At 47.9% G+C, this 26,253-nt stretch overlaps 2 protein-coding genes across 2 annotated transcripts in view; both read left to right on the top strand.

Annotated features, from left to right (window-relative positions):
* The window catches only part of LOC147737301 (uncharacterized), a 110,023-nt gene that overhangs the window by 44,285 nt on the left and 39,485 nt on the right, over positions 1-26,253 (top strand). The window contains exon 2 of the mRNA XM_086925014.1: positions 11,747-11,865. The gene's annotated coding sequence lies outside the window, so the exon portion shown is untranslated. The remainder of the gene's footprint in view (positions 1-11,746; positions 11,866-26,253) is intronic.
* Positions 9,202-26,253, top strand: part of LOC147737284 (uncharacterized) — a 1,685,245-nt gene continuing 1,668,193 nt past the window's right edge. The window contains exon 1 of the mRNA XM_086925022.1: positions 9,202-9,344. The gene's annotated coding sequence lies outside the window, so the exon portion shown is untranslated. The remainder of the gene's footprint in view (positions 9,345-26,253) is intronic.

The raw sequence follows: 26,253 nt of genomic DNA, 5'->3' as shown, positions 1-26,253 counted from the left end.
ATAATTATATTCTACATAATTACAATGCAACATACACTCCTCATAATACCACTCAGTGCCACATATTTATATGCTACATAATTACACTGCACTCAATGCAACATATACTCCAAATACCACTTAGTGTCACATAATTACATGACACATAATTACACTGCACTCAATGCAACATACACTCCAAATACCACTCAGTGCCACATAATTATATGCTACATAATTACACTGCGCTCAACACAACGTACACTCCAAATACCACTCAGTGCCACATAATTACATGCCACATAATTACACTGTACTCAAGGCAACATAAACTCCAAATACCACTCAGGAACGCAAGGCGGAGAAACCAGCAGGGGAAGACCGGAAAGACAGAGAAGACCTAACAGCTTTCCGAAAGAGAAAACCGGAGCCCAGGGGAGGTAACAGCTTGTCGGCGAGAGGAACACCCGAACCTGGCGGAGGAGGGAAAGCCGAAACAGATGGAGACCAGACCTCACTGAGGACGCAGAGTCCCCACGCCACGGCCCCGGAGGGACGTGGCTCTTCCAGGTGCGTGGGCATCTACAGGCTTTTGAAAAGGGGCTGAGTCAAAGAGGGACGTGAGAGGAGGCTGAGGGGTGAAAGGAACCCAGGAAAAAGGAAATAAGTGAGACAGAAAGGAAAGACAAGAGCAGAAATCATCGGCTACTCTTCTTCTTTTGGTTGCTCCAACCCCCTCCCTTCACATATATGCATAGCAATTATTTATCCCTGACATCCTCCCTTGATTAAACCATAAAGCAAAAACACTTACCTGAGTCTTTACCTTCTGTCCGAAAGGCGGCCGAGGCTCACCTAAGGGACTGAAGTGGAAGAACCTGTGGGAAAGAAGAATACAAAAGAGACAATCAATCATTGTGATTTCCTGTAATACTAATAAAAAGTGCATACCAAGAAATTATTCAATGCAGTGTGCTCCCTCTTGACCGACTCTTCTACAACGGGGTGCTACATACTTTCCCTACAGGGAATGGGAGACAGCAGAGACCAACAGACACACACACACACGGGAAAGCAAAGTAGGAAAACCCTACATACAGTTTTTTAGGTCTCGGTAATATCCGGTCGGCAGACCGGATGTCCGAGAATTAATGTCAGTAAGAGGGCTGCTTTATCCCGCCCTCTTTTTGGCTCTCCCTCCATTGGCTGGCTTCCTAAACAGAGGCCAGCCATTGGAGGAGAGAGCCGTCCCTCTGAATAGGCTCCGTCTTTTTCGGATTTGGGGGCGTCATTTTTGCTGTTCTTTAGCTCGTGACGTAGTCCGTCACTCAGGACAGCAAAACCACGCCCCTAAATCCGAAAAATATCGGAAGCTCGAGTCCGCCATTTTCTCGCCGTCTAGCCTGCACCAACTCGTCCCCTGTGAGGTCGCCTCTTCAGTCACCTTGCAGCCTCCCTCTCAGCCCCTGCAGACTCCCACTTCCCTACTCCCTTTCGCTCTCACCCGTCCTCCCAGTCCGTAGCTCCATGCTCCGGCAGGCTCCCTCTCGGCGCTTCTCGTCCTGCACGCTCCTCTGCCCTGTAACCTCCCACCTCCCTGCACTCTCACTCTCAGCTCGCCTCCATCCAGTCTCCCTCCACCCTCTACCCACCCGTACCCATTGACCCTAGAAGACCTCGGATACCGTATGAGCCCTGGATCCCACCGATACGCGAACACCCCCCACCCTCCCCCCCCAACCCGTCTTGCCGGCGGCGAGTTCTAGCATAAGGAAATCCTCAGGAGCGCAGGCCGCTGGCAGCGCGAGCCACGTCAGGCTCATAACTCATTGCAATCATTGAATTAGCATCAGGGTGTCTAGTGAGGGGACAGGCGAGAGGCTGAAGGTACGGGGGCTCACAGGGGGGAAAGCACTTTGAAGCGACAGTCACCCGTCCTCCCAGTCCGTAGCTCCCTGCTCCGGCAGGCTCCCTCTCGGCGCTTCTCGTCCTGCGCGCTCCTCTGCCCTGTAACCTCCCTGCACTCTCACTCCCAGCTCGCCTCCATCCAGTCTCCCTCCTCCCTCTACCCTCCCGTACCCATTGACCCTAGAAGACCTCGGATACCGTATGAGCCCTGGATCCCACCGATCTGCGAACACCCCCCCCCCACCCCCAACCCGTCTTGCCGGCGGCGAGTTCTAGCATGAGGAAATCCTCAGGAGCGCAGGCCGCTGGCAGCGCAAGCCACGTCAGGCTCATAACTCATTGCAATCATATAATCATTGAATTAGCATCAGGGTGTCTAGTGAGGGGACAGGCGAGAGGCTGAAGGTACGGGGGCTCACAGGGGGGAGAGCACTTTGAAGCGACCGTAAAGTGCCAGATTAGAACTAACGAAACCAGTGTAAATTTAAGCGGAGGTGGCTCTTGGGCATTTTTGCTTCTGTAGCGAGTTACGAAGCAGTGTATGCGCAGGTGACTTTTTGTGTACCTTCCAGGCGGGTGCAGGTGGTTACTGTGTGCCCCCTAATTGTGTGCGGATGCCTCATACTGTTCGTTCCAAAGTGAGTGTGCGGGTGCCTGGGACTGTGCATCTCTGGTGTGTGCTTTGCAGAAGGCCTGTGTGTTGTGTATGTTGTTCAAGTTACACGAGCGTTTGAGCGCGCATGGAACTTTAACAACAACGAGAGCTTGTGTGTTTAGGCGCGTGAGTGAGCGGATGAATGTGTGTTTGTGTTTAAATGGTTGCGCGTGTGTGTGGATGCATGTTGTGAAGGCGTGTATATGTTTGAATGTGTCGTGAGTGTGTATACTGATTGGTTGGAGGTCGCGTGTGATTGTATGGGTTTGAAGGGACCGTGTTGGATACTTAGCGGGAAATTTACGGTTTCGAGTATTCATGGGAATGTATCTGAATCTCGAAGGAACAAAATAAAGTATGCTTTCAACTACCTGTTGTTTCCTGGATTCCTTGGCATAATCTTGCACTTTACAATACTGTGCATCTGTTCCTCCCACTCCCCGGTATATGTGGTGCATTGTATTGCCGATATCGCTTTAGGCAATGCCTGCATTTCCGAGGCTTTGGACGCGTGACATCATGTACTTGGCTCTTTCAGTTGTGAGGATTCTGCCTCCATCCTAGATTGCAAGATATGGGCTTGTGTTTAGTATTGTCTTCACTACCTGTAGAAACCTTACCTCCAGGTGCCTGCTGAAAGCAGGTACTGTCTGTAGCACTCCGATGTGCAGGCGGCTGACTCTGCTTTTTTCACCCATTTGTTTGCATGTGTTTGGTTTAGTACAGTTTGTCTCACAAGTCAGAGACAGATGGTGTTGGGTATGTACATATGTTATGTGAGCGGTCACGAGCGCTCGTAGCTCGTGACAAGCTCGTGCAATCTGACACTGTGTTGTCTTTTAAATATGTAGAGATGGCATGTCCTTTTAGGTGCATGGAGGCCAGCAGCACATGTGTACTGTGTATCCGTGAGGTACATGTGGTTAATGTTCCTGCACCTCACAAGTATGCGCAGGCTGCTAGTAATATCTGTGTAAGAGACTGGAGTCGCTACCTCCAGGTGTGTGCAGCAAACTCCAGGCACCTGTTGATGCCTGGCACTCACTCTACCACCCAGGTATGTCCTAGCAGATGCTGTGTGAACCTGCCAGGTGTACACATGTGGCTAGCACTTAGTGTGCCTCGTGCTGGTTTCCAAACCACTTGCAGCGCGTGTATCTCCTAGCTGGCTGGTAATGCCTGTAAATCGCTAATGTGCAGAGCAAGTTGCTATTTCTGTTCTGTACTTTATAGGCATTTTATCTTCCCTGTTTCAGAATGTGCTGTCTTTGTGATTGCCACACAGCTCTGTGACATCACAGCCTGCTGTCTCATCAGCCCATCCACATTAGCAGGTTTGAAGTGCTGACATATGGTTCAGTGCAAATCATCTGGATTAAAATTAGTTTTCATTGAGAAATTTAGATGCGGGTTAACTGAGCGGCTTCTGCGTGATAATTTACAAAACTTGTACTGTGTAATGCCACGCTCTAGCCTTTGTCCTAATGAGACGATGCCAGAGTGGCCAGCGCCCGGGCCAGAGTAAAGGAAGCTTTTGCACCCACAGTATGTGTCCTTCTTTGCAGATAGGTTACATGCAAGAGATGGGGGTGGGGGGAGAGAGATGGGCGGATTTTGTGTGTGTGTGTGTGTGTGTGTATTATGTATTCTGTATGCATCCTTGACTAACATCATGACTTATTTTAAGACCCTGCATGGTGTCCTTTCAGACAGAAACTCGGCTTCTCTTTCCCCACTGGGATCACGGATTTGGAGGCCCGAGTCAGTAAGGTAAAATGAATGAGCAAACACGCAGTGAGGCTTTTAGAGAGAGGAGAGGGGAGGGGGGGGGGGGGGGGGGGGGCGAGGATGTGGATTTCGAGCATTTGACATATGTGATTATCTATCCCAATTGCGGAATGAAATGCAGCATTTCATAGACTTTGAAACAACTGAGTAGTAATAACAGTAAAATAGCTCCCACCTTGAACCATATCTTAAATAGCACCAAGGGACACTGCCCATACTCCCTAGAACAGTTTCCTATACCCTTTCGTCGTCCTTCCTTTCACTTATCCATCCACACATCGGTTCCTGCTTTCACCCTTTATACATCCACATTTGCATGCTTCCTTCATTGTCCATCCACTCGTCTCTATATGCATGCATCCATTTATCTTTTTAGCCATTGATCCAGTCACTAGCCCATCACCAATCCTCAATTCACTCTGCTACTCATTGCTCCATCCATTACTCCAATTCGTTCATTCTAAAGTCCATCCATCCTTCCACCCTTCACCATTTCTTCCTTCTTTGTTTCGAAGTTTCCTTCCTTCTTTCACTCTTCCTTTCCCTTTCTATTCTTGTCTTTCTTTCTGCCCATCTCACTTTTTCCTCCTGTGTAGATAGCTTTTTGTGGGGGTGGCTCTGTGTGTATAAATGCAATAGGTCATGCATATGCAAGCGATTAAGCTGTTGGCATTGTAAATGACAATGCTATTTATTTATGATTAAAAAAGTCATAAGCAATGCCAATAGCTCTACCTTTAATAATGCCGAGACCATTGCATTGTAAATGCTTGTATATGCTTGCATATGTACATTATTTTAGAAAGATGGTGAAACTATTGATTTTGTTCAATGTGCTTATTTTGCTAATTACTTTTATCTGCTTCTATTATCATTGCAGCACATAAATTCTATACAAGAAATAGGATGGTTCAATACATAATGAAAATGCTAATGTTATATTATTTTAATTTGATTTCGCACAAGAATTACCACTAAGCAGAAACTCCTTAAAGGAGAAATTTAGGATTTGTTGTAGTACCACTCTATCTTTGTGAAGTTGAAAGAAAGGCTCTTATTTAATGCCTTAAGTTCATCAACTCTCCTTAGTGAGGTTATCGTTATGAGGAAAGCAACTTTCCATGATAGGGATTGTAACTGACATTTGTGCATTGGTTCAAAAGGCGGGCCCATTAGCCTTGTAAGGACTATGTTTAAGTTCCACTCTGGAGCAGGGGGAATACTTGGCGGTATAACCCTTTTTAATCCTTCCATGAAGGCTTTAATCGCTGGTGCTCCTTCAGTCAACAATTTTGTCTAGACTGTATTACGGGAACTGCCTATACTTGGGCGCGAACAAGGCTAGCGTCAAGCGTCTTCAAAGGGCACAGAATGCAGCTGCTCACATGCTGATGGCCCTTGGGCACACTTGCTCGGTTTCCCTTGTACTTCAGAAACTTCACTGGTTACCGGTAGAAAAGCGCATTCAATTCAAGGTGCTTTGTTTGGCGCATACGATCTTGTCACCTAAGGCACCGGCGGGACTGACGAGGCTACTAGAGTTCTATGCGCCACGACATCCTTTAAGATCTGCCGCCTTAGCTCTGGTGTGCACCCTGCGTGTCTGGAAAGCCAGAGCGGGTGGCCGTTCCTTTCGCAGCCTGGCCGCGCAACTCTGGAACTCACTCCCTGTGTTCATCAGAGTGATCCGGAATCATCTTGCATTCCGTAAGGCCATAAAGACCTGGCTCTTTCCGGCTTAAAGCTTTTCGTATCTGGTTCTTGTCCGGGAGTCTGTGGTCTGCGCTGGGACGCCCCGCCGCTGGGGCAGCCATGTGCACTATAAATCTGATAAATAAATAAAATAAAATAAATAAATAAATGTTTGTAATTCTGAGGAGATATGATATTATTCTATTCTGACTCGTGTTGCAGGCGAACCAGAGTACGAGCCTACACTAACTGTTTATTGCTCATTTTAAACTAATAAAGAGATTCAATTGAAGGACTCTGAGACTCTGAAAATGCATCTCTGCCACGGATGAGACCTCTCTGGTTGTTTATTCAGAAGCAGGAGCAAATCTTGCAACAATACCTGAACTCCCGACAGTCATCTTCAAAAGTCTGAGTATAAAACAAGCTTGCAAAAACAATTTTCTTTACAGGTGCTTGTTGTTGTCCTAGATATTCATGTATGCATGCGTATCTGCGGTGGCTGTCCTTAAGTGGCATTTTGTTAACTATTCAAAAGTGTACTCAAAGCGAGCTCTGGCTGATGCTTGCGCATCCACGGAGCCATCGTCGAATGAACAGGTTTTGTTTAAGTAAAGCACATTCAAATATTCTCCCTGTAGATGTGTGTGCATCAGTGGTAGAAGCGATCTTTGATGAGATTTGTTAAAGCAAGTGCTATTTGAAGATGCAAGTAGTGCATGCGTGCACTTGCGGCACGTTAGAATGTCAGCGTGCTTGTGTGCGCAGTCAGCTCTTTTTGGAAGCACATACTTATGATTGTGGCGCGCCCTTGCTTGCTCCCGCAAAGCGGATGCCGCCACAAGCATGAGTATGTGCTTCCAAAAAGAGCAGAGCAACGGCTAAAGGTCCTCCTATGCAGCACATGCGCACTGCGTATGCGAGACCTAAAAATGGCATCCAGTATGGTACCCTTTACATGGGTGCTTGTGTTTATCAGCTGTTTCAGTTGCATGGCCTCCATGTCATGAATTAATCTAACTGCCGTGGTATTATCAGGTTCATCCAGATGGAAGTTAAAGTCCCCCAATAATGTAATGGAGCTCTTGCTGGCCACCATGTCTGCTATTAAGCTGGGAAATTCCACTAGGAATGGAGTGGGGGGTCCTGGGGGTCTATAGAGCAGTGTGCCTGAAAACAAGTTACTAGCCGATGTTTTAGGCTGAATTGTACAGTTTCACTGTTGGTGGTGGCAACGGACGATATCATGCATTCATAGTCGTTTTTGTAAATGATTGCTACCCCGCCTCCCGTTTTTCCCATCCTACCTTGTCTTTGGATAAGGAAATCTGGGGTTAGTCCTTGGATTATGTCAGGGTCGGACCAGTCTTTCAACCACGTTTCATTAACGAAGAGAATGTCAAGTTCTTCATTCTCTATTAGCATGATGATTTCTGTGGTGTGTGCTGGCAAGGATCTACTGTTAATAAGTCTCATATCTCATTCCTTGTGGGCCTATCTAGTTGTAGTGGCCCTTCAATCTTTTATGAGTTAAACTTAGTCTGGCAGAGAGGGCATGACATCTTCTTCCCTATGAAGCTTGTTGGCGCTAGAGTTATCTCACAATGGGCTCTACCCAAGTATCTCAATGAGAGTAATAATACTCTATCATATGTGATGAGCTTACCATTTTCTGGGACGAATTCGGCATGGTTTCTTGCCCTTGACCGTGTCCGGACGCAGACGGGCTAGCCTTAGGCACGCCAGCAGCGGGCACCATAAGTACTAACATGAAAAAAAAGTACATATACAGCAAACACTTATTTAAAGGTTAATTGCAGTTAGGAAAAGGAGGTAACTAGGCCTTTAACTTTAGGAACACCTTCATTCTTAATGGCAGCCACTAGATATACATGCTTTGTTTCCCTACCCCGACTTTACACCCCGCTGGCATCAGTGCGGCCCTCGGTCACACCATAGACCAAACTTTGCGGCCCCCGGGAAAATGTTTGTGAGTATGCGTGATCTAGATCAACAAAAGGCGGGAGTAGTTAGACAATAGAACGAAACAGAAGCATGCATCTCTAAAAGGCACAAACGGGAACCAATGAAAACAAGCATTGGCATAGCCAATAGGTCTTGCCTTTGGGACCTTATAAGTGTTTAGACATGCAGCAGTTGATGTTGTTGCACCAAGGATATTGTGCTGGATAACTAAACACTTCTAAGGTCCTAGAGGCGAGACCTACTGGCGAGGCCAATGCTTGTTTACCTGGTGGGCATTGGCTGACCGCTGCCTGGTCACTGAGGCCCTAGTGAGGTTGAGACATATTTGGGGGAGTTTTAGCCTCATCAGATGATGCTGTGCAGGCCCAGGTACAATGAGGCGCAGTCGGTGCTGACTGGGAGTGTGTTCTTTCACTTTCAATTGACGGGGCTGCCCCCCTTTACTCTGGTGAAAGCCAAAAATGGAATTCAAGTCGATCTTCTCATCACACAGACAAAATGTCACCGTTTGCTGAGGCCTTGAAAAGAGTGGCCCAACCCCAGCAATGAGGGCCAACGAGCATTGTGGATACAAAATAATCATCCATCGATGCAACAACAACAAATGAACCCCGGAGAGCAGGCTCGAGACCCCCCCAGCAGCAGACAATCTTTGTATCTCTTCGCCTCACCTGGGGTTTCATGTGGGGCCTGGGCTCCCTGCTGGGGTCGGGCTGAGCTTTCCGAGGCCTTTGTGTAACCCCAGGACTGAACGATGAGCGCGGGTTTAGGAGGACCGTAGATGGACAACTGCGCATGCACCGAGAACAGACACTGCTTCCCAGCACGGGTTAAAGAGGCCTTTGAATCAACTGCGCATGCGCTGGGGATAGACTCCGCTGTCATCACAATCCCACTCCAGAAATCGATGCTAGAAAGATTCACAGCACAGGCTCCGGCAGCACGGAGCGCAGGAAAGGGCGAAAGCTCAGGGCCAGGACATGATAAATGAGATACAACAGCTGCCTCCCGCCGCGGAGCACGAAGAGCCTCGTGCCACAGCAGGGTGAGCTGTATTTTAGTGCAAAGCCTCCCAGTTCTGCTCCCGTGGGGGGGGGTGTCTCTCCTCTGCGCAGGCGCAGTGAGACTGAGCGGCCTCTGCGGGGGGAGGGGGGGGGGGTTGTCTCTCCTCTCCGCAGGCGCAGTGAGACTGAGCGGCCTCTGCAGCGGCGTGAGCGCGCGCGTCACTCGGGGGCAGTAACACACCGGGACACACTCCTCACAGGCAGCCGGCCCCCAGCGTGCCCCACCTCTCCCCCAGGCCCTGCAGCCCCCACTGAGCGGTGAACAAGGAGAGGTGAGACACTCTAATCTCAGTTTCCAAACTCCATTGGTACTATACTCTGCACATGCGCATTTGTTACTCTTAGACCCGCTTTAACCCGCGCTCCGCTGCGGGAGGCAGTGTCTGTTGTCCGCGCATGCGCACTTATACGGCGCGTGTGACCGACTACTCTAAGCCTGGCTGCATACAGTACGTCTCTAAACTGCATTGGTGTACTACCCTTGAGCGCATGCGCAGTTGTTAATCCTAGGCACGTGGGGGCGGGGCCTGTGGTGTGAATGCTCCTCCTCTACCAGGGTTCGGGGCCTCTGTGGGGGCGGTGATTGTGGGAGTGTGGCCTGTGGGGGCGGAGACTGTTTATGTGGGGTGGGGTGGGCGGGGTCTGGGGGGGCGGGGTCTAGAAAAGTGGGAGCGGGGTCAAAACAGCAAACATGCCCAGACCGGGGGCGTTGCATTATATAGGGAGGGGGCGCCATATGTTTCTGAGTTTGATTTCCTGCGTGCACGACGCCTGTGTGACCAGAATTTGGAACTCGCTTCCTCCGTACCTCCGCACTGCCACCTCTTTTCGCATCTTCCAAAAGGACCTTAACCCCTCCGTTGCTCATGGCGAGCGGAGCTCGTTATGCCCGTTGGAACGCTCGCACGCTGGGCTGATTCCCCTGCCATGCTGAGCGTTCCATTAAACGGGTGCGACCGGAGCGCCGTGGCTCATGCCGAGCTGAGCTCGTCATGAGCACAGGAGGGGTTAAGGTCCTTTTGGAAGATGCCACATTACCTCAGTATATGGCTTATGAAGTTTGTTGAGCCATCATTTTGTTATTTTCATTTCAGGCAGGTCTCAGCACGGAAGATACAGGTCAGTTAGGAACGTGGTGACATCTCATATATACACACACAGGGTTATGGTAGCACGCGGGTATTCACGTAGCGTTTGAACCATTGGTTGTGGAAGCATGTCATTAAGCACCTTTTTCTACCATTTGATCCAATTTTTAATGTGCATGGCAATTAACTACAAGCAATCGCGGTTGTGGTTTACTGAATTCCCATTGAATATATAGCAAAAGTTACATGTAGTTTTTTGTTGGTTTATTCCAGTATTCCCCTGAAGAAGGTAGACATACCAAAATGCATTGGGAAACAAGGGACATATGCTGAAAAGCCCCATGGGCGAGACAAATAATCTTAAAAGAGATCCTGGACTGAATGGGAGGCCAGTGTAAGTTTCTTCTGGCTAGCGAGGCCGAGGCAAGCCTGGGGAGATTAAGGACCATCTTTGCCGCCGCATTCTGGACCATTTACAAACGATGAATAAAGCTCTTATTTATACCCACATAGAGGGCGTTGCAATAGTCCAGACTTGATGAAACTATTGCCACAGTGGCTTGTTTCCGAGCATCAGGAGAAAGATAGTGGGCAATCTTTCTTAGAACCCTGATGATGCCGCAGCAGGTGGAAACAGTCCTGCTGACCTGATGTTCAAAAGAAAGCGTGGTGTCTATAAGCACCCCTAGGTACCTAGCGAACTGGGGCGGGGGGGGGCGGGCAATCCCCAAGTGAGGGTGGCCACCAGTCATTTGACCAGATATCCTGATTACCCCAAAAATCGACACCTCCGTTTTCTCCCAGGGGTTTTAAGTCTCTTCAGTGACACAAGCTGCAATAATAGTTTTTGTCGTTGCAAAAAAATATGAATGGCCGACGAGTTTCAGTAGATCAAAGAATGGAAGGGCTGGGGAACTGTCAGTCATCTCACTGCTAAGCAGAGCAGTGTCATGCTTCATCCTCCGTCAGGCCTCTGATTTTGACCAACATCGATTAGAACACTGGGACCTTAGAGACCATCCTTTTAATGAGAAAAACAAAACTAAAAGTCCCATAAGCGCTTGCTACGTGCCGGGATTGTGCTTGCATTTCTCCTGTTCTGAGTATCCTGCCCCTGATATTTCCTTCGTATCTGTACTGTATGTAGATATCCTGCTTCGTGTGCAGTATTGTGGGGCTGTGTGCGACTGTGAGACGACCCTTTTAGTTCCTTATATGAAAATGAACCTCTTAAATCCTGATTCAAGTTTGTGCACCGGATTACAAGATCTGCCCTTGTATTTTTGTGACCCTGGATTCCGAACTGCTATAACTTCCATATTGCCTGCTGTACTCTTGCTTGCTTAGCGGCCGGCTGGGTCGGTTGTAGGCCCATACTTGTAATTGCTTGTACTACTAATAAAGGTTAAAAAAAAAAGTCCCATAAGCAATAGTGGTGGAAGGTGTCACACATGTCCTGAGACAACATCCGATTCAGCGCATCCAGTTCCATTTTTTAAGTATTTGACACTATATTGAATTTATAACCTTTGTTTTTTATGGTCATGAGTCACCAGAATACTAAAAACGTGTCTTTTATTTTCAAGGTCAATTAAGTAATGGTCACCAGCTTGGAAGCTCTGTTAATTCTTCAGTATTTGTCATTGATCTCCACATGTGGCTGGTTTGGGTCTGCCCCCTGCATCTATCCCGATAACTCGCACAGGTAAGGACCTTGTCGCAGCAACATGATAACACCATACTCGTCTGTAAGAAGTGCGCTCCGAGGCAGCTATCGGATCATCTTTGTGAAACAAGCAAGCGCCAATATCTGCTATATACATGTGTTAAATAAAACAGTCAAATCACTGTATACTGTTCCGGAGGTTCAGTCCCAGAGTCATTATCTATAATTGAAATCAGACACCCTAGGAAGCATGTGCTCTTAAGACAAGTTGCGTTCACTCACCTGAAGGTAACATGCTTCATCATTGGGCTATACTCCTCACCAGGCCAGCGCTACAATGCCTGGCAGGCACCACAAGAGGGCACTTTGTCGGAGATCTTTTATTAAGTATGCCGGATGAGCATAGTAGGACACAGGATGTTTGTGTCATAAGATTTGAGATTGGTGAAAGTCTGAATATAATTTATTTATTTAAACATTTGTAAAGCGCTACAAAGGCCCTTGGGCATCTCGGCGCTGATATCTGCTAAATTCAGCCCTAAAGGAGGATCTACTTATTGGTCAAATAACCAAGTTTTGAGTTGTTTTCGAAAGGACCACAAAGAGGGACTGTTCTTTATGATTAGCGGCAAGGAGTTCCAGAGCTTGGGTGCGGAAACAAGAAATCTTCTGTCACCCCATGAGACCAGTTTGGTACGGGGTACCTCCAGCTGGAAGAGATCAGAGGACCGCAGGGACCTAGCGGGCCGGTAGGGGATGAGTTGTTGAGTCAGAAAGGCCGGTCCCTGGTTGTGCAGTGCCTTATAGACAATGCACAGAGCCTTAAACTTAGCTCTGTTCCTAATGGAGAGCCAATGCAACTCTCTGATAGTGCTCGAGACTGATTGGAATTTGGGGATGTTACCCAACAGTCGGGCAGCGGCATTTTGAATAGTCTGCAGCTTGTTGAGGACTCTCTCTTGGGCATTCAAGAATAGAGCATTACAATAGTCCAAGGTGGATAAGACCAAGGACGTGATCAAGGTTTTGTCAGCTGAAGTAGGGAGAAAAGGGAGGATTTTTTTGATGATTCGTAGTTTATAAAATGCGGAGGAGGCAATCTGATTTGCACGAGGAAGAAAAGTAAGCCTGTCATCAACCATGACACCCAGGTTCCTCACATTGCTGACTGGGGTGGGCGGTGAACCCATGGACTGTGGCCACCAGCGGGAAGACCAATCTGGGGATAAGTGTTCAAAGATGACCACCTCGGACTTATCCGAGTTCAATTTGAGGCAGTTGGCGGCCATCCAACTTCCTATAGCCTGCATGCCAGATTGAAGTTATCAGCCACTTTTTGTCCATCATTTCTGATGGCCAAGACCAACTGGGTATCGTCAGCATAGGAAGTAAGGCTCATCCCATGAGCTCTGATGGTGTTGGCAAGGTCCGACACGTATATATTAAAAAGTGTCGGACTCAGGGATGAGCCTTGGGGGACTCCGCATGGCAGGGACAGGGTGGTAGATTGAAAAGGCCCTATGGTGACCACCTGAGTCCTTCCTGCAAGGAAGGATGCCAGTAGGGTCTTAGCCTTATGCTTAATCCCCAGATCTTCGACACGGTCGATCAAAATAGCATGATCGACCGTGTCGAATGCTGCTGAAAGGTCCAACAATATCAAGACCGCAGTGCCACCCGCATCACAAATGATTCGGATATCCTCTGTGGCCTTGATCAGGGCCGTCTCCGTCCCATGATGTTGGCGAAAACCAAACTGAGAATCATCCAATAAATGATGGAGTTCTATAAAGGCTGACAGTTGGGCGTTTAAGGCCTTTTCGACAACTTTGGCCAAGATGGGCAAATTGATCAACTATCGACCAGTTCCCGCAATATAGTTAATGTGATCTTCCTCGTCCATGTTGAGATTAAAAACGGTGGCAGAGAAATTGAGGAACTAATGGCCCCTATCACTGTGTGAAAGTGTCTATCATCTATGGACCTGCTCGTAAGCTGGGGTCTATACTTTTTTCATGCCCTGTGTAGTCATGGATCAATCTGTTGGCATTTCATCAGGACCAAATATGGGAAAATGGGTAAATGAGACCTAATCTTCTCCACAGCGTGAGGAGCTCTGTAACTCAGCGCCCTGCACCGTGCATAGGTGAAAAGGTGCCTATTAACATCTGGTGAGCAACAGGTGAGCACTGTCTAACAGAGTGCACTAGATACGGTAACCCTCCTAAAATGCAGGAGATACTGACTTATCCATTAGCGAGGACGCCCATCAGAGGGCAACTGGTTTGAAAAGCACATGCTTCCTAGTCTGCGTTCAGTTAGAGATAATGTTTGTGGGACTGAACCTCCAGAACAGTATACTGTGAGTTGATTTATATGAAGATTGTGTATATTGGACTGTCATTTTCCTCAGCATCTTTTGTGCTATATAAAATAAAACACTACACACCTGGAGGCCAACACATCTATCATACATTTAATGCAAAAATAGCAAAAGGCCAAGCAAAGTAGCAAGTGACAATTGTCTTTGCAATGGACGAGAGCAACCACCCTAAAGCAATTTGGAGAATATAATGCTAATGCTACACAATGTATTTTTATACACTTTTCTCCTAATACAAGTCAATGAAACATGAACACGTGATAGAAACAGTTACTGAAACAACACTAATGAGTAGGAGGCAGGATCTTCTCTCGAGAGGAATGTAAGGAGTCTGTGAGGTGCAGATAAAAGATACACAGAAAAGCTGCAGAATTCACTGTTTCTGGAAATAACTCTTCTGTTTGTTAATATTCAATTTACTACAAGATACAGGAAAGTGTGCAGATGGACATCACTAAATAAGATGGTTCTGGGCCCTAATAGAATCATGTAACTTTGCAGGCATATTAAGGCGAACAGAGACATCAAATTAATATAAGAATATTGTAATTTGGTAATGTAATATATCAATGCACGTTATGGCATTCATGGGTAACCAATTATCGGTATTAAAGAAACCAGTATATCCAGTTATGCTTTCTCCATTCCTTCTTCCCAGTGGCCACCACTGCTGTTAGCCAGCCATATTCAGCCGTGCCTCCTGTGACTTGGAATCCTGCATTTAATCAGTACCCAAGGTCGTCAATGCTTCTAGCCAACTCCAGTCACTGGTGCCACTCGCACCCCACCACCCTTGGGTCTGTTATTATATTAGCCAGCTCCAGTCAGTAGTAGCCCCTTGGGCCTGTATGTAAGCCTACTAGCCAGCTCCTGTTAGTACTGGCCTCTGGGACCTGTTATCATTCTAGCCAACTTGAGTCATTAGTAGCACCTTGGGACTAGTGATCATACTAACCAACTTCAGTCAGTATTGCACCCTGAGAGCTATTATCTAGCTAGGTAACTCAAGTCAGTAGTGACCCCTGCACCTTAAATCCTGCAAATATTCAAAACCAGAGGTTAACTCTACTGTCAACCAGATCCAGTCAATATTGACATGTATTGTTACCCTGCCTGTAATGAATACCAGAGGCCAGCGTTGTTGCTAGCCATTCCAGTCACCAGTGCCCGTCACATATTATCCTCAATAGGGTCAATGCCAAGGCCTGTGCAGCTGCTAACCTGCTCTAGTCAGTAGTGACCTCCCAGACCTGTTATTCTGCATATAATCAGCAAGGCTTCTGCCCTAATAACACTCACCCCACATCCTTATGGTATATTAGCAATGTAATTTATTTACATCATACGGTAGGTACCGCACTATTTCACACGATCCCAAAAAACAAAGAAAATCAAAAATTGCCTAACCATTCAGCACTCCACCTTGTCAAAAATTACCAAATCACACCAAGCACTATAGCCTGCCACATCACATGGCACACTCAGCCACAACATGACCAGATACCACGGCAGAGATTTGGGGCCATTAATCCTCTGTTCGAGGCATGTATGCTGTAGATGCACATGCTTTGAACACTCCTGCCATCTTGTGTTGGGTCCGGATGTTTGCAAGTTGTTTTTCTTCGAAGAAGTCTTTCCAGTCGCGAGGTAAGGTGACTCCTCCTTTCGGTGATAGTGCGCATGGGCATCGACTCCATTGTTGTTTTTTACCCCAAACTGGTTCAGATGTGTATTGCTGCGCTCTGAAGCCGCTCTTCGGGTTCCTCTCAGTGTGCAGTCCACTTTACCCTCAACGGTATTGATTAGGTACGCGTTTCCCTGTTCTCTGCGTTTCAAATCGATCGACAAACTCTCCATTTTCGATAGAAAACCTTGTGGGCAATCATCGGGCCTTGCTGCATAGGGCCAGCCATCTGCAAATGAAATGGATTCCATTTCTGTCCTGGGTGGCACGCCAAGTACCCTCGCACCGACCTACATCAAGTTTGTAACTTGCGCCTCTCTCCAGAGCACAAGGCGGAAGACTGCGACGCTTGTAAGTCGTTTCGGTCCAAGAGGACTCTACCCGATCATCCGACTCGATGACGAGAGCGGAAGCGTCAAAGCATTCAACACACTCTGGATATCTTTGCAGAAGAATCTGACCAAGAAGAGATAGAAGCGTCCTCCGTAGAAGAAGAGGCCCTCTCGATTCCAGAGTCCGATTCCGTGCTCGAAATCTATCTGGAGTCCCAAGATGTGCCTTCAGGACATGCTTTCGAGGGAAGAATCTGACCAAGACGAGATAGAAGCGTCCGCCGTAGAAGAAGAGGCCCATCTCTGTGCCAGAGTGCAATCGTTGGGGCATGCTGGGGCAGCCATGTGATTGCAATTTTACGTCATGCCAGTACCATAGGCGACTGACCAAATGTATTGGTTATCATGCGTCCTTTCTGACAACTAAAGAGGCCTAATAAACAGCCTTTGGGTGTCAGCTCAATACTTAGTTGTGTGGCATGCACCATTTCTTCGACAGCTATTTGCCAGAAGGAGTGTATTGCATCGCAGATCATGGTTAATGTAAGAAATCAGCCCCCACAGTGTTGCAGCGCAAGCATATATCCGGGCAAGACCCGACCATTCGATGAAGGCCTTGTGGCGTTAAGTAGGTTCTTCGCAGAAAATTATAATGTATCAGCCGAAAATGGGCATTACTAGAAACCATGTGTGTTAGTTCACAGGCCCGCTACCAGTCTTGATCTTCCATTGGAATGTCAAGGTCTAAATTCCAGGCCTCTCGGTCTGTGTGTAGTGCCTACTGTATCTGATTGCATTGTACTGTAAAGATCCATAATTAGGTGTCTACACGTGCCATAGGTTAGCAGTATTTCCAGGGTTTGAACATGCAGCGGAGCTGTCGCAAAGCATGGCCAGGTGTGCTTAGTTACGTCTGCCAAGCCTGCATCTTGTAAAAATAGCCACTGGCTTAGACCAAACTCTTTGCGGGCATGTTTAAAGGCGATAAGTCTCATCTGGGTACAATTCACCCTATTGCTCGCATTCCCCTCCCTCCATGCCTGGAAGGACAAACTGAGTGCCATCTGCCTGATTGATTTTAATATCCAGATTGAGAGCTTCCTATGGAATGGTGCGCCCTTAAGTACTCTCACTACAAACCATTGCCATATTCTGGCCATCTGTCACACAATATATGGAGTATCTCTCGGTGTACCTAATTCCTCCATTAACAGCTCTGGAAGACAACCAGCGTCCACCATTTGCTCTAAGAGCCGCATTTCCCAACTAGGGACTGTGTTGAGCCATCGAGCTGCGTGTTGCAATTGAACGGTGTTGGACTTGGCCCTTAGGGCTGGTTCCCCCCTAATCTTTTTGCTTTTATTTGTGACCCTGTGTTAGTGATTTTTGGGTCTCTGCGCACTTTTCCCTGGGTCCCAGAGTGAAAGTGCGTGCGTGTAGTATGGCTGGCCTGCCCTCCCATAGGAATGCATGGGGAATGTGTGTGTCCCTGGTAGTTCCTGATGCGTGGGGAGTGCAGGCTCGAATTTAGTATGTGTAAACTCGTGAGAGTGAATGCTGCGAGATGGTGTATGCGGCATGTAAGTGTCTAGAAGGGAAGTGCTACTTCTGGACATTGAGATATGTGTGCAGTGAGGGTGCTGGAGCGTGATTGGCTGGAGCTGGCTGGCATGCCAGGCTCCAGGAAGTCTGGATGGGTCTGCCCGGTGGTGAGTGGGAGATTAGCATAAGTGATGTGTGGGAGGAGTGTACCTGTGTCCTGGATGGGCTGGGTTTTCCCCACACAATGCTGGCTCCGCCCCCCTGTGGTGTGTCTAACGACCCTAGCCTCCCCAGTGAAAGAAATGGGTGGTTGGGCCATCAAGAGTGCTCCAGAACCAGCTGCGACTGGTTTCTCCCCCACCCTGCACCCTTAGACAAAGGATTTACAGTATAAGAAGGGGCTGTGTCCCCACTGAAGTTGTTCTCTTTTCTGATCCTGCCAGAGGGGGCTGCTGCTGCTGCTGGGGCCAGGAGGATCGCCACTTGGACTGTCTCCCTGCCTGGAGACCCAGTGTGCAGGCTCTGGCCCAGCCTTGCCCCCCTGCCTGCCTCCAGCCCCTGCTGGAGCTTGTGCTGTGCCTACAGCGTTGAGAGCGGTGCTCTCTGTCCTTCAGCGCTGGGGAGCGCTGAAATCTCCTGCCTAGCGCTTTATTTTGCCCATAGCGCTGTGAGCGCTGTATTTTCGTCCTGTGGCGCTTGGGAGCGCCTTTCCTTGCTGTTAGCGCTGCTAGCGCTTTGGGTGCCTTTGCCGGTGCCCACCCGGCATCTCATCGCCCTGTGAGGTGATCTAGCAGCGCGGGTGCCACCCCGCTCATCTGCCGCTGGTATTGTGCCCGTTTTGGAGATATTAATTTATCACGAGGGAGCCCACTCCTCGGATAATGGGACCCCGCCTGCCTATCTAAAGCGAGCCGCAGCGACCCGGAAGTGTTTGTGTGCCCGGCCAATCACAGCGCGGCCCGGGAGAGGCCGACCGGAAGTCCCGCCCCCGCAGCGGAGCAGAGAAGCAGCCTGCCGAGGCTCCCGAGGGAGAAGGGAAGCCCCGCCGAGAGGAGCCGACGCCGCAAGGAGACGCCGCCTCCCGAAGTGCCTGGTGAGTGCGGGCGTGCCCTGGGTCGCGTCTCTGACCCAGTTGTTTCTGGGTCCCTGAGTCCCCCGTGAGGGACTCCATCCTGCCTGCCCTTGTGTTCCCGAGTCTCGAGAGACTCGAGGGGCCCGGTCTTTGTTCCTGGAGCCGCGAGGCTCAGACCCGGCCCCCTCGTTCTGTGAGCCCAGAGAGGCTCGGGGCCATTCCTTTGTTCTGGAGCCCGGAGAGGCTCCAACCCGGCCTAATAGTTCGTCGAGCCCCGAGTGGCTCTCCAGTGTTCTGGGTTCCCCCGAGAGGGCCCCCCCCTGCCCACATTCGTGACGAGCCCCGAGAGGCTCAGGGGCACCCCTGTTCTTCGAGCCCAGAGAGGCTCTTGCCCCCACAGTCATTTTAAGAGCCCAGAGAGGCTCTGAGAGTGCCATTTGCTTTGCGAGCCCTGAGAGGCTCGAGTGCCCATTCTTGTCTGAGAGCCTGAGAGAGGCTCAGTAGGGCCAGTTCGTTGTTCTAGAGCCCAGAGAGGCTCCGCAGTGCCACAGTGGTGGTTCTTGAGCCAGAGAGGCTCCAACGTTGCCCTAACTTTCCCTGCACCAGTTGCCCAGCACTTTGTGGGCAACTGCCACGTTTAGACCCCCTGACTTTGGGACACAGGGCATCCTAGCCCTAGAGAGGCCAGTTGGCCTAGGGACAGTCACAGGTGGTGACTTAAGTGAGTTTGGCGCAATTGTTCATTTTGCTTACACCTCTGAATGTACTGTGATGCATCATGTGTTTTCCTCCCTTACACCTCTGAATGAATGTTATGCATTGCATCATGTGTTATGTTCTTACACCCCTACAGGTATTGTAATACTTAGGTGGTTGTTGTCCTCCTAGCGCAGGTGGTGCTAGTGAGGTCCTGTTACCAGTGATTACTGGTTGTGTGCTCTATTTTTATATTATGTGCTACAGTGATTTTACATTCTAAAGTGCTATTTCTAAAAGTGTTACTTCTAAAAGTGCACACCCTTGACAGTGGTCCAGGTGGCCCTGTCCTGTACATTATCCCCTGTAAATTCTGCCCGTGCCTCAGGCGCAATGTAAAGTGTGTGTTTTATCTAATGTATGTTTATTGGAATACAACGGCTATTTTTATATATAACCTTGTGTGGAGTTTCCTTTGTGGTGGGTCTTGGGTGTTGTTGCTGGGGTGCGTGCGCAAATACTTAACTCATATCGCCTCCAAGTTTAGCCTTGCTGCTCGCGCCACGTTACCTAGAGGGTGAGCAGGGGTTATCTTGGCGTGTAACTCCCTTGCCCTGACTTAGGAGTGGTGGTCTCTGACTGACTTTGGCGCAAGCCCTGGCCAGCCAGGGATCCCATTTCTAACAAATGGCATAATATTAGGGGTCCAAATGTGGGACCTCTGATCCCCCGCTGCATAAGGCCTGGCAAAAGCCTCTCTGCTATGTGTAATGGCCTTGTTGAAAGATGAAGGGCATGATTGATGGACTTCCTGAAAAACTCCGAAGAAGATGGGATGTCTTACTTCCATGCCTGCTTTTTACCTATTGGGAAGGGCCATAGAAGGGAGTGGGGTCCTGCTTATTTTAGCTTCTGTTTGGGATTTCCTGTCGGGACCACTGTGCCTTGTGAAGGAGGGATTGGAGAAACCTCTTGTTGAACCTTAGCAGATATAGTTGACTATGTGCTTGGTGTTTGCTCCAGTATGTATTAGTACGTGGAAAAAGCAAGCAAAAACATTGAGGACAGCCTAGCTACAGAAGCTCTGGTGATGCCAAAAGGCTGCTATGGTTGAGTTCCAGCCTGGGCAGATAGTGTGGGTTTTGGGGCCTGTGGTTTCTTGGGACCTGCACGGTAAGTGGAGTGGACCCTACCCTATCCTAGAAAGAAAAAGGGAGGTTACCTACCTGGTAGACCCTGGCTGTGACAGGAACCATAAGAGGCCGTCCAGCTCAACCGCCTTACACACTACTATGACATGGCAGATGTGACCTTGCTCATAGTTCCAGATGATGATCAGGAAGCAAAGAGCGAACCTGTCCCTGACCTGTCCAACAATCCAAAAGGTGGGTCAGTGGAAGGTGTGGTCTTGTCAGACACCCTACCTGCCCATCAGGAGACTAATTGCAGGCAAGTCCTAAATCATTTTGCTGAGCTCTTCTTTTTGACGTCTCGCCAGACTAGGTGGTGTATCCATGCTGTAGACGCTGATGAAAGACTACCTTTCGAGAATAAAACATACAGGCCGACTGAACATGTGAAAGAGAGCATCAAAGCTGAAGTAAGCATGATGCTGGAATTGGGAGTTTTAAAGCCTTCTGAGAGCCCCTGGACCTGCCCAATTGTCTTAATCCCCAAGCCTCATAACCAGGATGGTAAGAAAGAAATGAGGTTTTGTGTGGACTATTGGGGCGTGAATGCTGTGACCAAAAGCAATGCATACCAAACTCCATGGGCAGATGAACTTATTGACAGGTTGGGAGCAGCCAAGTATTTGAGTATGTTCGATCTCACATTAGAGCACTGGCAGATAGGTCTGACGACTGCAGGAGCAAAAGAAATATCTGTATTTTCAACCCCAGATTATCAGTTCACTGTAATGCCCTTTGGTTTGAAAAATGCACCTGCCACTTTTCAAAGGTTGGTGAACTAATCCCTTGCTGGATTGGAATACTTGAGTGCAGCATATCTACACAACATTGCTGCCTTTAGCTCCACCTGGCAGGATCACCTGATCCACCTTAGTAAAGTACATGAGGCTCTGAGAAGAGCAGGCCTCGTTATCAAGGCCTTCAAGTGCCAGATAGGGCAGGGAAAGGTTGCATACATGGGTCACCTTGTTCGTGGAGACCGGGTTCAACTCTTACACCCCAAGATCTAGACCATTCTGGACTGGGTGGCTCCAACTACCCAGACTCAAGTGAGGGACTTCCTTGGCTTCCCTGGTACTATAGGAGGTTTTTGAGGGATTATGCCACCATTGTGGCACCCCTCACAGAACTGACTTCCAAAAGAATGCCCACAAATAGTGAACTGGACTGTGAGCTGTCTAAAAGCTTTTGACACGCTGAAGAAAGCAATGTGCTCTGCAGCTGTTCTGAAAGCTGCGGATTATGTCAAGCAATTCATTGTGCAGACTGATGCCTATGAACATAGGAGCAGTGCTATCCCAAAAACATGTTTTATAACAACAAGGGACCCCAATTCAGTCAGCCAGGGACCTCGGGGAGCAATTTTTCTAAAACAACAACGGTCCCGTGCATAAAACAGTTCACAGCCAATAAATATAGACGAAATCAGTTCTATATTTTAGAATGACATGTCCAGCCGGACAGAGGTCCTTCAAGTTTACTAAATAAATAAAATTCCAAGGTAGAACAAGGATACCTTCCACAAAGCCCCTGTGTGGTAAGCAAGCCTGTGCCCAACACTTGCGGGGTGATTACAGTTGGAGAAAATAGGAAAGGTTTAAAGGCAAAACAAGCGTTTTTCTGTTTACATATGCATTGTACAGAAAATATCAATTAGCACCGTTACATCAATCTACACAATCAAATATTTGTATAGGGTGCATGAGCAAGTTGACGGCGTTTCGGTTCCCCTAACGGGTCATGGGAACCATCATCAGGACAAACAAATAATTGCCTTTTTCACTAAACCTCAAATTGCCTAAAAGAAAGAATAAGAAAAGTACAGACTTTAAGAACAAGGTACATATAATTAAAGGAAAAATAAAGTGACTCCTTATGCAACGTGCATAAACTCGTTGGCCAGGTAGTGGTACCGCACTGTTTCTACGGGTGACATGGTAAACCTAGTAGGTCTATGTTTTATTTACAGGATTTTAAGGACATGCGTCAAAAAATGCTAATCAGTGCCTAATAGACAACGGTGGTTGCGCAAATTACCCAACGGAGTGCGCGTGATGACTAATTATCTCCTTGTCGTGGTGGTGTCTACTAAGAGCCCGACAAATCGTGTGAATTGGGGCTCTATGAGGACTGGGGGGCACGCTCTGCTTACCGAGGCAGTGCGTAAATGGTCATTTATACAAGTCGATGCTCAAATTAGTCCGGACGTTCGGTAATTTGCGCAACCACCGTTGTCTATTAGGCACTGATTAGCATTTTTTGACGCATGTCCTTAAAATCCTGTAAATAAAACATAGACCTACTAGGTTTACCATGTCACCCGTAGAAACAGTGCGGTACCACTACCTGGCCAACGAGATTATGCACGTTGCACAAGGAGTCACTTTATTTTTCCTTTAATTATATGTACCTTGTTCTTAAAGTCTGTACTTTTCTTATTCTTTCTTTTAGGCAATTTGAGGTTTAGTGAAAAAGGCAATTATTTGTTTGTCCTGATGATGGTTCCCATGACCCGTTAGGGGAACCGAAACGCCGTCGACTTGCTCATGCACCCTATACAAATATTTGATTGTGTAGATTGATGTAACGGTGCTAATTGATATTTTCTGTACAATGCATATGTAAACAGAAAAACGCTTGTTTTGCCTTTAAACCTTTCCTATTTTCTCCAACTGTAATCACCCCGCAAGTGTTGGGCACAGGCTTGTGTACCACACAGGGGCTTTGTGGAAGGTATCCTTGTTCTACCTTGGAATTTTGTTTATTTAGTAAACTTGAAGGACCTCTGTCCGGCTGGACACGTATTCTAAAATATAGAACTGATTTCGTCTATATTTATTGGCTGTGAACTGTTTTATGCACGGGACCGTTGTTGTTTTAGAAAAAAATCCCAAAAACATGACCACGGTCACGATCAGCCAGTGGCTTTCATCAGTAGAAGGCTAATCCCAGGGAACAGCGTTGAACTGCCATTTAGATGGACGCCTTTGCTGTGGTTTGGTCCCTTGAGAAGTTTATGTCCAACCTGTTTGGCTCTCACTTCCTAGTTCAAACCTACCACGGGCCTCTCCGATGGTTAATACAAATGGCTAAAGTAGTCCATCTCCCTACAGGGAATAGACTTTGAAGTGAAACAGAGACCTGGGACTGCCAGTGCAGATGGACTTTCGAGGTTGTCCCATTTAGACGAGGTTAAATGTTATGTTATGTTAAAAATACTTATAAATTGCGCGCACCCCACAAGGTTTCATGGCGCTGGGGACAAGGGAGTCCTGCCGGTAAGTGATTCATTCATAAGTCTGGCGTAAGAGCCAGGTCTTTAAGAGTTTCCAAAATTGAGGATATGATATCATCGATCTAATGTCCTGAGGGAGAGAATTCTGAAATTGAGGGGCCAGGACTGCAAATCTTAGTCCCTCCCAATTTCTAGCGTTTAAAGGACAGAGTAGCTAGGGGATTCAAATGGGAAGACCTAAGATCCTGAATGTGGATATATCTGTGGACCAGAGTAGATACAGACACTGGGCAGTTGCCGTGGGGCGCTTTAAAGAGGAGGCATCCCAACTTGAATGCACTACGTTCGACTACCAGAAGCCAATGTAACTTTTTCATAGGAGGGGTGCCATCCTGCATTCTTGCCTGGCGATAGATTAATCTAGCAGCCTGGTTCGGCACTAGTTGCAGTCTTTTAGATTGATATGCCGGAATGCCAAAGTAAAGAGTTAGAGTAGTCAATGTGAGAGATGACTAAGGCTAAAGCAACTTGGGTAAGAGCTTCAGTTGTGAGAAATCTGCTCTTCTCCAGTAATGGGGTAACTTTCATAGATTCACATGCGTGAATAATTCCCCGTCGTCGAAGTTGGATTCCCACGGGACATAGAATAGCAATATAGCTATAGCATAGCGAAAGCATAGCTAAAAGAGCAATAGGAAGTATTGTAACATGGAAGTTAATAGGAAAAAACTTGTCACTTTAATAACTTGTCCAAGTCATTAGATATGGTACAAACTCCAGCCAATCAGGTGAAAGCATCCTCTGGAACCTTCTCCTCAGAGGCTCAGGCTCTCAGATTTTCTACCGCACGTCGTGTGAAGGGAGTCTCTCTGAGCTCTGCTCAGTACCTCTACCTTTTCCCTTCAGAAACTCTTCAGAATATCTTCAATGCTTTGTCTACTACAAAGAGGTCACTCATCAGACACTGTGAGTCTTGTGGGAAATTCTGGCTTCATTCCGAAGACCCCCACAAAAAGTGTGTCTATTGCCTCCACTCTGAACATCAGGTGAGAGATTGTAAAATCTGCAGGACTTTTACTCAAGAGACAGAGAGACATGTCTACTTCTGTGGTTACAGAAACTCAAGACCAAGGATAATCCCTTATCAGATGTTATGAGTGATTCCTCTCTCAGGGCTTGTGAGGCGGAGATGGTATCTGCTAAGGCTAAGGTGCTCAAGAAACACCACACCTCTACTCATGAAGGCCAGACTTCTTCTTCAAAAAGGCTCCTGCTCCTTCTAAGGGACTACTTAAGCCCTCTACACCTCCGAGATCTGCCTCTAAGTCTCAGGCGTCTAAGTCTCTTCCTGAGACAAATTTGCCTAAAAAAATGGGTTCCTGCTACAACGACCACTTCCACCTTCTCTTCTCCTCAACCTACAATGATAATGTCGTCAGCGTCCTCTCCGTCGACGTTTGTCATGGTGTCGGTGAAGCCTCACTCGTCTGCCACCTCCCTCACTTCGTCGTCGACAAAAAAGAGGCCTGTCTCCGGTCAGTCGTCGACGGATGCCTCCTCGCTGACGAGACGGTCGATGGCTCTTAAGGCTCCACCTGCTTCGTCAACGGTTGCCTCGACGACCGTTGACTCATTGACAGCACAGAAGCCTTTCCTTACGGAACTTCAACCACGCTCTTCGTCGTCAACCGCTGAGTCGGCGGCGGCATCCTTGGTTCCACCTTCAGCTTTGATGTCTCTAGTCCCCTTGAAATCTTCAGCAACACATTTGCCGCCTTCAGGAACGACGGATGTTTCCCTACTTCAATGTCAACGTAGGAACTCTTGTTTGAATCTATTGCCAATTCAACCGTCTCCAAATCTTTCTGTGGAGCTTTTTGACTATGGGGCTAATGAGGAGGTTTCGGAAGATGATGACCGGTTCCGTGCTGCTCGTACTCCTTCCGAGCTTCTCATCAAATGTCAAGATATTGATGATGACCAAGGATATGATTATTACCCTGAGCCTAATACTCAACCACCACTTGAGAATCCAACTGTGCAGATGCCCATGTCTCTCATCTCTAATTTGCAACATGTGCTTGATGACTACTTCTGCCGATTTCCTCCCTCGGAATCAGCCTCATCTGTCCCACAGATGCCTCTTCCTCTGCCTTCATCGATCATCAGGCCGCTCCCTCCGTGGCATTGATGTCTCATCACCCGGAGGACCCACACACAACTGACGATGACATCGAAGAAGGGGAGTGGGTGATAGATCCCTCCTTACTGAGTGGGACAATTATTAAATTCC

Source organism: Lissotriton vulgaris, chromosome 1_1 (assembly GCF_964263255.1).
Source record: "Lissotriton vulgaris chromosome 1_1, aLisVul1.2, whole genome shotgun sequence".
NCBI classification, from domain to species: Eukaryota; Metazoa; Chordata; class Amphibia; order Caudata; family Salamandridae; genus Lissotriton; species Lissotriton vulgaris.
The sequence above is the reverse complement of the archived record's forward strand: the minus strand, read 5'-3'. Positions and strand labels throughout refer to the sequence as shown.